This window comes from Ascochyta rabiei, chromosome 4, assembly GCF_004011695.2.
Source record: "Ascochyta rabiei chromosome 4, complete sequence".
Taxonomy (NCBI): Eukaryota; Fungi; Ascomycota; class Dothideomycetes; order Pleosporales; family Didymellaceae; genus Ascochyta; species Ascochyta rabiei.
In genome coordinates this window covers 1208944-1221777 of record NC_082408.1, presented here as the reverse complement: position 1 = coordinate 1221777, position 12834 = coordinate 1208944, and the positions used below count along the sequence as shown (strand labels likewise).

Here is a 12834-nt window from a genome sequence, read left to right as displayed (position 1 = left end):
AATAGTGTTAGAAGATACTAAAGAGTTTAAATGCACTATAAGAAGTCCCTTAGTAGATATTTATATATATATAGTGAACTTAGTAAGTATATATAACCTAATATCTGCTAAAAAGGGCCTAATTTTAGAGGTGTATTGTAAATATGCGCACTTAGGATTAGAAGATAATACTTAGGTCCTACTAGAGTATAGAGAGCATAACCTAGTAATTAATATTATAGAAGAAGCTACTTTCTCCTACTAACTGTTATACAGACTATCTGCAACAGAGTTAGAGATACTTAGGAAGTATCTAGTAGAATATCTATAACGTGGCTAGATATAACACTTAAGGTTGCTAGTAGGGGCGCCTATTCTCTTTTTAAAGAAGAAAGACAGTAACCTAAGACTATGTGTAGACTATAGAGGTCTGAATAAGATAATAGTTAAAAACTACTATCTATTACTACTAATTATAGAGTTACTAGAACAACTAGCGTAAGCTAAGTTCTATACTAAACTAGATGTATATAAGGCATATTGCTATATCTAAATTAAAAAAGAGGATAAGTAGAAGACTGCTTTTTAAACTAGGTATAGACATTTTAAGTATATAGTAATACTGTTTAGACTTACAAATACTCCTACCTAATTTTAGGCCTATATAAATAAGGCACTAATAGGATTAGTTAATATAACTTATATTATATATCTAGATAATATATTAGTATACTCTAAGACAGCGGAAGACTATATTAGACACATTAAGGAGGTCTTAGAAAGGCTTTATAAAGTAAACCTCTATATACGCTTAGATAAGTGTAAATAGCACTATTAATATATAGAGTACCTTAGGTATATAGTCTTACCTAAGGGGGTAAGCATTAACCTAGATAGGGTTAAAACAATCTAAGAATAGCTAATCCTGCGCATAGTTTGTAATATCTAAGTATTTATAGGCTTTATAAACTACTATTAGAGATTTATTATAAGGTTTTCTAAATTAGCCTTACTATTAACCTAATTAACCTAGAAAGGGCTAAATTTAGCCAAATCTAGTTAAGTAATAAGAAAGGAGGAGAGTTAGCCTCTTAAGCTAAGTAAAGAATCCCTATAAGCTTTCTAGAATATAAAGGATTTATTTATAAACGTACTTATCTTAGTTTATTTTATACCTAGGAGACAGACTAGGATAGAAGTAGATACCTCTAGAGGCGCTATCTTAGGAATCCTTAGTTAACTAGTCCCTAGAGAGGGGAAGCTGGCCTAATAGAGGCCTGTAGACTTCTATTTAAAGAAGTTAATCTAAGTAGAGTATAACTATAATACTTACAACTAGGAACTTCTTACAATTGTCTAGAGCCTACAGCATTAGCGAAGATACTTAGACAGTACCTTCTTTAAGATCTTAACAGATTACTAAAACCTAAAATAGTTTATAGAGATAAAGGTTCTTAGCTATTAGTAAGTAAGGGCATACTTAGTGTTATCTAAGTTTAACTTTATAATTACTTATTACCTAGGGTCTATAAACCCTGTAGATAGACCCTTATAGCGTCCTAATTATATAAGAGAGGTATAAGACCTCTTATAAAAGTATAATAAGGCTTTTATATAACTGCTTTAGGAGATCCTAACTAGAAGGAACCCTAATACTCCCCTAGTAGCAGCTATAACCCTTTGTTTGTCTATAAAAGAAAGAAAGAACATAAGGGATCTTAAAAGAGAAGAATTAAGAAAGAACAGTTAGACAGAGCTAATAACAGACTTACACAACACAGACAAACTCTCTAGCACTAAAAAAGAGTTAAGCAACGTTAAAATAGGACAAAATAACCTAGAAAAAGATAATATAGCTAAGAAGAGGCATATCTTACTTATAAGGCTAAAAGATAAAGTATAAGTTATTAAAGAACGTTACAATAACCTAATATTAGGACACTTTAGAGCATAAAGGACCTTAGAGAAGATTTAGCGCAGATACACCTAAAAGGGTATTAATAAGGATATATCTAACTACTGCTATAACTACTTAGTATATAGGAGATTACCTACTACCTAACACAAACTATATAGGTTACTATAACCTTTACTAGTGCTAAGCTAACTATAAGAGGACGTAATAATAGATTTTATTACAGAACTACCTTCTAGCAAGGTGGCTAGGCTAGTGTATAACTTAATACTAGTAGTAGTATGTAAATTAACTAAAATATCACACTATATACTAGCTAGGGCTAATTAGGATAGAAAAGACCTAGCACATACCTAGATTAGAGAAATTATCTGCTTATACAGCGCGCTAGCATAAATTATCTTAGATTAGGGGCTACTAATAAACTTAAAGATATAGGAAACCTTTAACTACTATTCCAGTATAAGTATTAAAGCTTCTCGTTAGCAGGCACATCAGGGAGGATACTTATTATTATCATTATTAAGGGTTAAAGAGATAAGTGATACGGTAGTTAAATTCTATAAGTAAGTGTTACTAGTTGTTGTTGTAGGTGTCTCTCCTTAACAGTTCCTGTTAAGGTCTCTTATACTCCTCTGCTAGCTAGATTATATACACTAGCTAAGCATTCTAGTTCTTACTAAGGAAGTTACTGTGTGCACTAGCACAAACCTCCCCCCCCCTAAGAGCTTAGCCCTATTAAGCAAATAAATTAAGTTAAAACTAAACTCTAAACTAATTACTAACCCCCCTTATTACTCTGCTTGTTCCTTTCCCTTACTACCTCCCTGTTTCTGCAATCTTGTTAAGGCCCTAGTTTCCTAAGTAGGTTGTTAACTAGAGTCTCCTAATAGCTTAGGGGTAGGAGAGTCTAGTATGTGTCTTAATAAACCCTAGTCTAAGGCACTGCCTAATTCGTATGTTATCTAGGTAGTAGCCTCTGTTGCTTTAATAGTTAGACTGTTAAATAACTTATTAAGAGCACTCCTCTGTGTATACTGTCTGTCCTATAACTTCTATTCTTTCTTATGTTCTAGTACTACTCCTTTGTTAGTAAAGAAGGATTAATTAGAGATACCTAACTCTTTATTAGCCCTAAAGCAATACTTCTTAGACATCTTTACCTACTGCTAATGCCTCTTTACTATAGCAACGTTGTTATCCCTGCTCTTCTAAAGAAACTTTACAAGCTCCTTGTTATTAAGACTAGAAATACAGAGTATCTCTTGCTGGAATAGGTAAGAGTTGTACTAAGCCTGGCAATAGATAGCTTTAGAAATCTAGGAAGAGAAAGTTAGCGCTATGTCTGCTAGGAAAGCATAAGGAGCACTACTATACTTATTTAAATAACCTAATAGTAATAAGGGTCCTAGCGTAAGCATCTAATAAGAGCTAGCAATGTCCTTATATAATCCTATCTCTAGAATCTCTATAGTTTCTCTGTCCTCTGTAACTAGCACGTACTAAGGGAGTATAGTTTAGCGCCTTATTATAGATAGTCTAGTAGACCTATGTAGCAGTGCTAGGTAGGAGATCCTAACGTCCCTATACTTACAAGGATACTTCTTCTACTTAGCACCTACTACATCTTGTGCTAACTTAGGGTAGTTAACTGTATCTACCTACCCCTTAATATAACTATTACGTTGTTTAATTCTATTATCTTTCCTCTAAGCTAAGTATTCTAGAACTAAATTATAGAAGCCTTCCAGAGTAATAGTACAGTTGTCTGTATCTTTATTATTAAAGGATACTAAGCCCTGTATTATGTCTATTCCTCTACCTAACTCTATAGCATTATAGAGGTTGCAATCTACATACTTAAAGAACGTCTAATCTCTAGGCTTAGTGTATTTAGTGTAGTATAGGTAGGAGATTAAGTTAGTTTATTAACAGAGTACTGCATAGTAAAGCTAGTACTGCAGATTACCCCTTACTAGCTGTTAGATAACAGAGTAGTACATAATCCTATACTACCCTAGGTTGCTTTTACTATACTTTATACAAGTATAATAGTTATATATATTAAAGCATTTATCTACTATTTTCTAGAGTTCTAGATTATTTTAAAATATAGAGGCAAACACAGAGACTATAATAGTGCCCTTCTAGTTTAGACTGTCTGCCTTAGCTTAAAAATGTTAAGATAGGTGCTTAGAAATAAAGTTACTCTAGTTAAGGTTAAGTACTGTAGGAACTAGACAGAATTAATAGGACTGTAGACTATCTATTGTGTTTAGTGTACAGAGCTATTCTTAAAACAGGATCCTAGTTTTTAGGTTACTCCTCTACTTTCTCTAGCTAGTCTTATTCTTATGTATTAGTATAAGTAGGTTAGATATTATAGTAGTGTTAAGAGTGTAGACCAGTAAGCTAAGTTTACTAGTAGTGTACTAGAAATAGGGAAAGTAAACTTATAACAGGTTAACTGTGTAGTAGGTAATTATTCTTCTACTAGCACCTTCCTTCTTTTAAGTTTCTCCTCTCTTACAGCACTCTTAGACCTATACCTCTAGGAGCTTCACACGCTCTAGATCCTTAAGGAGCTTTTAACCAATCTTTGTGCAGAGGAGAATAAAGGCAGATTAGCTATTAGTATATTTGCACTTAGCGCTATCCTAGATATTATTTATTACGTCTTTACTAATCTCTACGTCTTTCTACATAGACTAAACGTCTAATGTTAATAGGTAGTTAACTTTAGGGCTTGTAACGTCTTAAAATAATCTAAATTCTAATAGCCTAATTAACAATTATTCCCTAGTCTAATAGTCCTCTGGCACTAAAGTGACAGAGCTAAATTGCGTTCCCCTAGACTGTTAGTGCTCCTAAATTGCATCTATTGTGCAGCGCTGCTTTCCTGTTTTATTAACACCTAACTTAAAGGCTATCTAGTTAAGGTTGTTAGGTGTTGCAGACAACAGGTCCCTTTAGTGTTCTTGTTTAATACTTTTAATAACATCCTTAGGGAATTTGTTACCTGTTAGGAATAGCTTTGTATTAGTCTATAGCCTTGTTAGAGTAAGGGATAATCCTCCTAAGGAAATACTTAATCAGCCTGCGGTCCTTATGCTTGTTGCTAGCTTAGTAAGTAACTATAACCTAGATAGTAATGCTAAAGGGGCTAGTGTCTAAACTCTGTTAAGAATATACTCTAGCGCTGCTTATATTAGTGTAAGGAAGTTCTTAGAGCTAAACCTTATAGCATTTAATGCTGCCTACTCCTAAGTAATCCTTTCTTTTAGCAAGTAGGGTGTTCTAACACCTTTTAGGTTAAAGATTAGTGCTAGTAGTTAGGTCTTCTACAGTGTAAGTGCTTACATCTACTATTAGTATGTTTTTAAAGTTAGGTCCCTAGTTAGGCACACGTTCTACTCTATTGCTTTTAGCTTAGGTATGCCTTTACCTAGTACTTTTGCTTTTACTATAAGTAGGTAGGTCTTGTTATTTAGGTGCGTAATAAAGTTTATTATTTCCTGCTAGAGTATAGTAAGGGCGTAGTAGACTGTATTCTAGTTACTTAAGTTATAGAACTTGTCCCTCCTCTTTTATAGTATAGATAGGCGTTAGTAAATTGCTAAGTTAATAAACTTAGTAAGGTTATTAGTATTAACTTAGCAGATATAGTATATAATTAAGTTAAGTGTTATATACTCTATAGTAGACTGTAGACAGTATAGTATTACCACGTTTACTAGAATATTTTTACTATTCTTATTTTTGCAGATATACTTTATAGCTTATGCTATTTCTGTTATCTTCCTCTAGTTATAGTCTGTTGCTAATTAGATTGCTAGGTATTAACTATTAAAGTTGCTTATACCTCTGTATTGTGTAACTAGGTTTAGGGTTTACTAGATAATATCTAATATTAAGTGTATTATAGCTGCTAATTTGTTAAACTTAGTAACTGCTGCACTTATCTAGAAGTTAAGCCTTTCCCTTTGCGCCTGTAGCTCTCCTTAAGTAATCTCTATTATAAACTAGCTAACTGTAGATCCCTCTATATATAGCATTAGGATATTAGCAACCTTAGTAATGTCCTTACTCTTAATAGCCTTTAAGACTAATAACTACCACACTACCCCTTCTTCTAGTTCTAGCTCTTTCTGTGCGATTACCCTTTGCTGTAATATTGTAAACTTTATATATAGTTAAGTAGATATAAAGAAGTTATAAGCTAATATTGTAAAAGAGAGAGTTAGAAGTAATAGGGTAGCTCTGCTTTAAGAGTGTCCTAGGCAGCTGTAGGCCTACTTTTCTTCTGCGCTTTTACTTACTATTTATATTTTTTACTTACTATTTATAGTTTTACTTACTTACTTTTACTTGCTATAATTGTTAATTGTTTATAAACAGTTGTTTTAGTTATAAGCTGTTAGCTTGCACCTTTCTCTGTACTTAGTAAGTGCCTAGGCTAAGTTACTTTTACTAGCGTTAAGTTTTAGCTAATTAGGAGTTAACTAGTAAGACCTAGCAACTGCTGATTAGCTTATAGCTTTGGCGGTTAGGACGCTACCTCCCTATCTTTAGCAGTCCGTCCTATAGACTGCACTACTATTCCTTATTATTAGAGTCTAAATTAGATAAGTTATTGTATATTTTATATTGCTGTCTTTTGTACTGTGTAAGAGGTTAAGGGTGGATTTTAATACTTAGTAAATTGTAACTAGCAGGTATTCTTCCCTTACCTGCTAGAATAGGGGTGCTTAAATTCTTAGCAGCCTTGTTTTGTCTGCTCTGTAGAAACATGTCCTTATAGTTTTAATTCTAGGTATCTTCTCTCTATACCTTTATAAGTCCCCTCTCTTCTAACTAAATATCCTCTAGTAAACGCTTATAGAACTTCTTTATTCTCTACCCTAGTACTGTATATAGCATGCTGGTCCTATTAAGGTCTTTAAGCAAATAGGTGCCCCTATCTAGCTGCGTTCTGTTAAGTAACACTTAGTATAGCCTAAGCTACTTCTTTCTTAACTTCTTATCTCTAGATATGTTAATTTGTCCTACTAAGTCCTACAGTAGAACTAGGTCTCTAGGGTTAATCTGCTTATGCTGAACTGTATTGTTATTATTCTAATATTCCTTTTTTAACGCTCTTAGTTAATTAGTTGTGCTGACTGCATCTTTTAGGAACTAATCCTAGAGATCTAACTACATAGCCCTGATTGCGAGTAGTTAAGCCCTGTTCTTAACCTTCTAGAATGGTAGTGTTTGCTATGTTAGTAGTAACAGTTTAATTAGAAGAACTAGGTTCTAGCTAGTAATAAGTTAATATGCTAAGTATCCTATAGATTATATAGAGATCCTGTTAGCTAAGAGCACTGTTAGGAGGTTGTCTACCTATAACCCCTTAAGCTTTACAAGTGCGTTAATAATAGGTTTATGTCTACCCTCTACTTTTCCTATTACTTAAGGGTTATGTGTAGATGCCTATACCCTCTTAATCCTGTAGATTAAAGTAAGCCTCTTAACTACTTTAGTAAAGTCTAGCCTGCTGTTAACTATAAGTCTTCTTATAGTACTCCACCTGCAGACAATGTCTTTGTATAGGAACTTTACTACTGTTAATAACTTATTATTGTAAAGCGCCCTTACCTCTATCTACCTACTTAAGTATTCTCTAGCTGCAACTAGGTACTAGAAGCCTCTGCTTATTAGCATGTGCATAATATTAACAGTAACTAACTCCTATAGTGTATAGGAGTAGGTACTAGTTAGCATATCCTTTATAATCTTAGTTGCTCTAAGTTAGCACTTCTTACACGTAGAGATTTTTCTCTTAACACTCCTATACATGTTAAGCTAGTAGTATTATTAAGAGACTATAGAGAATACTGCGTTTATGCCCCTATAACTAATAGTTTAGTAAATGTCCTATATAACTACAGTTTAGATATCTACATTATTAACTACACGCCTAATAGCAATATTCCTTAATGTTTTTTAGAATAAGTAGCTGTCCCTCTTAAAGAAGTTTATAGCTTTCTTCTTCTAAGCCCTGTACTCTTTCCTGCTTAACCTAACTAGGGTCTTTAGGGAGTGTAGAAAAACAGCAATGTCCTCTAATTCCTAGGAGTATTCCTGTCTTAGAATCTAGGTAGTCCCTGTGTTAACCTAGTTACCTGACTCTACGTTTGCTATTAGGTTTTTAACAAACTCTTTAACGTCAGATTTAGGTTTATCTAGGTTCTTCTACCCTTCTAGCTTTAGGTATCTTAATAGTGCGTCTGTAACTATATTCTTCTTTCCTGGTATACAGCGTATTTTAAAGTTCTAGAGTAGAATTGCAGCAAGCTACCTGTTTATAACTAAGCCTAGAAGGTCTAATAACAACCTGTTTAGCTAGGTAATTAATGTTTAAGTGTTAGTCTTAATAACAAAGTGTATACTATATAGCTACATCCTAAACTTCTTAAGTGCCTAAATAACTACCTTGTATTTAAGCTTTGTTAAGTGCTACCTACTTTCTACCTTAGACTAGACAGTGCTTTTAAATCGGTATAGGTGTTGTTTTCTGTCTAGGCCTATTTGTTTAAGGCATGCTTCTGCGCCTTTATTACTTACATTAACTAAGAGAAATACTAAACTAGGATTTTTATAAGATATTGTTATAAGCGTAGGTGCGTTAATAATGTGCTCCTTTGGGAGTGATATTAAGCTCTATTCTGTATTGCCCTGTTGCCATACTACGTTATTCTTTAATAACTAGAATAGTAGCTTTGCTTTTAAGGCGAATAAGGGTATCTAGATATAGTAGTAAACCACAATTCCTATAAACATCTAGACCTCCTTTAGGTTCTAACACTCTAGCCAATTTGCAATTTTGTTAACTTTCTTTTATGCTAGATATTGTCCTTCTGCTAAAACCTTATAGCTAACTACCTCTAATTAATTATGTCCCTAGTAGCATTTAAGTCCTAACACTATGCCTCTAGCTCTTTCTACGTCTATAAGGACCCTGTTAAGTTACTAGATGTGCTTAAGCATATATCGCCTAACACTAGGTAAAGCCTCCTTACTATTATAATCTATCTTTAGGCTACTACTAGTAACGTTGTTAAGGAAAGGAAGTGTATCTAGCTAGTAATCCTTAAGAATCTTTATTATAATTCTTTAGAAGACAGCTACTAAGTTAGTAGCCCCTTAAACTAGGGTATATAATTATAAAAGGCTAATTAGCGTTATAACTGCTATTATGTCTCTGCTATCTTTATAAAGTATTATTTAGTTATAACTAGAGAAGAAGTCTATAAGTAACATAATCTTACAGCTAGTAAACCTCTTAGAGAACTTGTCTATAGTTAGAGGGGTTCCTGTATCTTAAACAGAGACCCTGTTTATATATTAAGCGTTGTTAATAAACTAGAATCTACTGTCTTTCTTAGACACTAAATACTATAGGTTTCTATATTAGCTGTTACATCGCTTAAGTGTTCCTTATTCTAATCTTTTGTTTAACATCTTAATAAGTTCCCCTTCTAGACTTCTTATAACAGGGAAGGTCTTAACCTGCTAAGCTTTATATAGGATTGTCCTAATCTAGTATAGAGGAGAAACCTCCTTCTAAATCTGCCTAGATTTGGAAAAAGTAAAAGCTATAGCTACTTCTCTGTTTAGGATTATTTCCTTAAAGAGTGCTATCTCTACTAGGAATAGAGTATTGCTAAACTTCTAATCTTTTATTCTCTAGAGAGTAAGCCTTCTTTCTCTTAGGAACAGGGCATATCGCCTTTTAAATAAGTAATTAAAAGGCCTAATATTATATAGCCTTAAACTAAGTATTAGCTGCTGTTGTTTATATGCAACTCTTTTCTAGTCTTCCTAACTAAGTTCTATAGGTTTATTAGGTTATAGATTATTAACAGGTTAAACCTTTACCCCTACTTATTTATAGAGTGTGTTAACTTCTTAGTTTTTAACTATGTTATGCTAACCTCTTATCCTTAATAATTATAAGTTTATTTAGGATAGTAAGATAAGGAAGTCCTTATCTGCATGTACCTGCCTAGGGTCCCCTCCCTTAGAGATCTATTAGAGGCTGCTAGCATTGTTCTTTGTAAAGATAAAACTACCTAGGCCTTTTAAGATTCCTAAATCTATAGTTGTACGTAGGAAGTAGTAGTTTACTTCTACTAAGTAATAGAACTTTAGTATTATTAGGTCTTTACTAGTATTAGAACATCCTAGCCTAATTAAGGAGTTCCCCTAACTTTTCCCTTATCCTGGTCATACTTAACTAGGGTAGAGTAATAAGGAGATAGGTCTAATACAATAAAGGTAGCGTTCCTCCTACTATTATTAGATATAATACAGTACGTAGTTCTTCTAAAAACGTTGTACTATATAGCTAGTCTTGCTAATAAGCACTATAGCGTTCTAAGGATAACTAATCTTATTAGGTTCCTTACAAGTCTAAAGTGCGTTAAGGTTATAACTTCTCTAATCTAGACTAGGACATTCTACAACGTTCTAACAAATAGATCTATACTACTATTAGCTGTAATAACACCCTACTCTTTTCCTATTAGGTGTGTTATTTCTTTGTACACTATTCCTAGCGCTTAAGAGGCACTAAACCTTATTAAATTTATCTAAGCTCTAGTGTTAATTAAGCAGCTAACTGCATGTAACCTAATGTAAGCCTAGCACGTTAGTAGATCTTAGTGTACTAGCTTCTCTAACCTAGTAGTTTCTATAGTTTTAGCTAGCTTATTTAGAGGATCTTTATTGTCCTATATATTACTGTGTGCTTCTACCTAGTAGCTCCTGCAAGCATTTCTCTCTAATCTAACGTTAAAGCATTAAGCCCTGCTGTTCTTAATTGCAGGGTAATTTTCGCTAAACTTAGCGCTAGTGCAGACCCTTAAAATTTCTAGCTAATTAGCAGTTAACTAGTAAGACCTGTTAACTCCTAATTAGTTTAAACCCCTAGCCCCTAGGATCGCCACGTTAACGCTTCTGCGAACTATTAGGTTAGAGTCTAACTCCTTTATAAGCTTCTGGAACATTGCTTAGATATAACCCTAGGAGACTAAGTCTCTAACAGTAATCCCTTGTACTTCTTAACAAAGAATTGCAGTTAGAATCTTGTTTTTAGACAGTTTAAGTAAGTCTGCTATTCTATTGTCTAAGCTAGTTATTAAATGCTTCCTCTTTTACTAATTTAATAGTAGAATAGTTTCTAATACCCTTTCTTATAATAGCAGTTTAATAATGGTATATAGCTAACTGTAAGGCTAACTAGCAAAAGGTATTATTTACTTACTCTCTATTAGTAAAGGGCTTAACCCTAACAAGTCTTTAATATCTGCTGCTAACTTATCTCTAGCATTATTGTATACTTACTTAACTGTAGCTTATTAAAACGTTAAAGGTCTTTCTTTCCTAACTGTAGCTCTCTAAGCTCTTTCTAGGACAGTATTAACTTAGCGGTCGCGTGCCTTGTCTAACCTAGTTACTGCATTTAAGGAGGAGCTATCTTTAACGTTATATGCCCCTAGTATAATATTCCTGTTATTAATATAATTAAGACTATAAACTTTATAATAGTTATTATTAAGGATTTAGAAGTTCTGAAAAGAGTGCAATAACTTATAGTCTAGCTTGTAATTATCTATTATAGTTAGTGCACTAATACTTCTAATAATCTTTCCCTATATGTCTAGGCCTAGCCTAGATCTATATATTACCCCTCTAGGCCTAGAGTCTACACCTTTAAATAGATCAGGCTTAACTGCAGAGGCTAGCTAGTCTAGGACATCCTGTAAAACTTTAAAGTACTCTTAAATCTTCTGTTTTAACTAATTAAGTTAATAAGTAGGTAGGACAGATCCTTAGATAGGTTTAATTTAATAGTAAGCAGGACTAAAGTAGTATCTGCGTTAACTGTCTTAGTTAAGTTAAAAACTGTACTACCCTATACAGGTAAGTGCTCTGTACAATTCACACTTATAGGCTTAGTAGTTTAGCTCTCTATATAAATTACAGGAGTTACTATACTTTCTACCTTAGGAGTAGTTTACTTTTTATCTTAGGTTAACGTTCCTAGGTGCGTTAGTAATGTAAGAGCTATTGTTCCTTTCCTAGGTGGCACTAGCTCTAGTTGCTTAGGAAATAAAGTAAGCGTAATTAGTAGAAGGCTAAAGGATCTCTCTTATCTAATTGTTGGAGTTTATAAGGGTGCTAACCTCTACTAGGGATAGCTTCTATCTGCCTATTGCCTAGACAAGCTCTTTAACGTCTTTATTAACACTAGGAGGTAGAGGTGTTTTACTCTTACTACCCTAACTAGCTAGTTAATCCTTAGCTTAGGTAATAATAGACTTAGCGTTAATTAGCTCCTTAGTGCTGTTTATAAGGCGCTAGGTTTCCTTAGTATATTTATTATCCCTTCTAAGCGCTAATTCCTTTAAGCCTCAGCACTGCTTATGCACCCTTTTTATAAAATTGTAGATATTATTAAGTATAAATAGATTAATCCTTTATATCTAGTCTGTTTTGCATATTAAAGAGGATAAGGTCCTTATTAACCTTTAGCAGTCCTAAGAAGAAGTAGTATCCTTCCTCTAAGGTTAGAATTTAATTATTCTTCTAATATGTATTACTGTATACTATAAAGTTAGTATAGTAGTGTAATAGTCTAGGGAAGGCTTAAGAGGTTTCTTTAATATAGGCTTTAAGGAACGCTTAATTGCCTATGCGTTAAGCAGTGTCCTAGTCTTTCTAGTAATCTTTTATAGCGATCTAAAGCTTAACCTAATTGTCTAAAGCGTATAGTTTAAGGCGTTTAATAAACCTCCTATAGTAATTATAGCAGTAGTTAGAGAGGGCCCTAACCTTCTACTTGTTACTTAGCCCTCTGTTTTCTGCTATGCAGTTATAGTTATTAAGGAACTCTA

The 12834-nt window shown here is 33.3% G+C and overlaps 17 annotated features.

Moving 5' to 3' along the window:
- Positions 1-2349: part of a mobile genetic element that runs on past the window's edge.
- Positions 341-474: a mobile genetic element.
- Positions 344-474: a mobile genetic element.
- Positions 347-468: a mobile genetic element.
- Positions 672-711: a tandem repeat.
- Positions 2147-2156: an inverted repeat.
- Positions 2147-2211: a mobile genetic element.
- Positions 2202-2211: an inverted repeat.
- Positions 2344-2349: a direct repeat.
- Positions 2350-2602: a long terminal repeat.
- Positions 2350-11462: a mobile genetic element.
- Positions 2350-12834: part of a mobile genetic element that runs on past the window's edge.
- Positions 4236-4288: a tandem repeat.
- Positions 5555-5612: a tandem repeat.
- Positions 6206-6267: a tandem repeat.
- Positions 6526-6563: a tandem repeat.
- Positions 11474-12834: part of a dispersed repeat that runs on past the window's edge.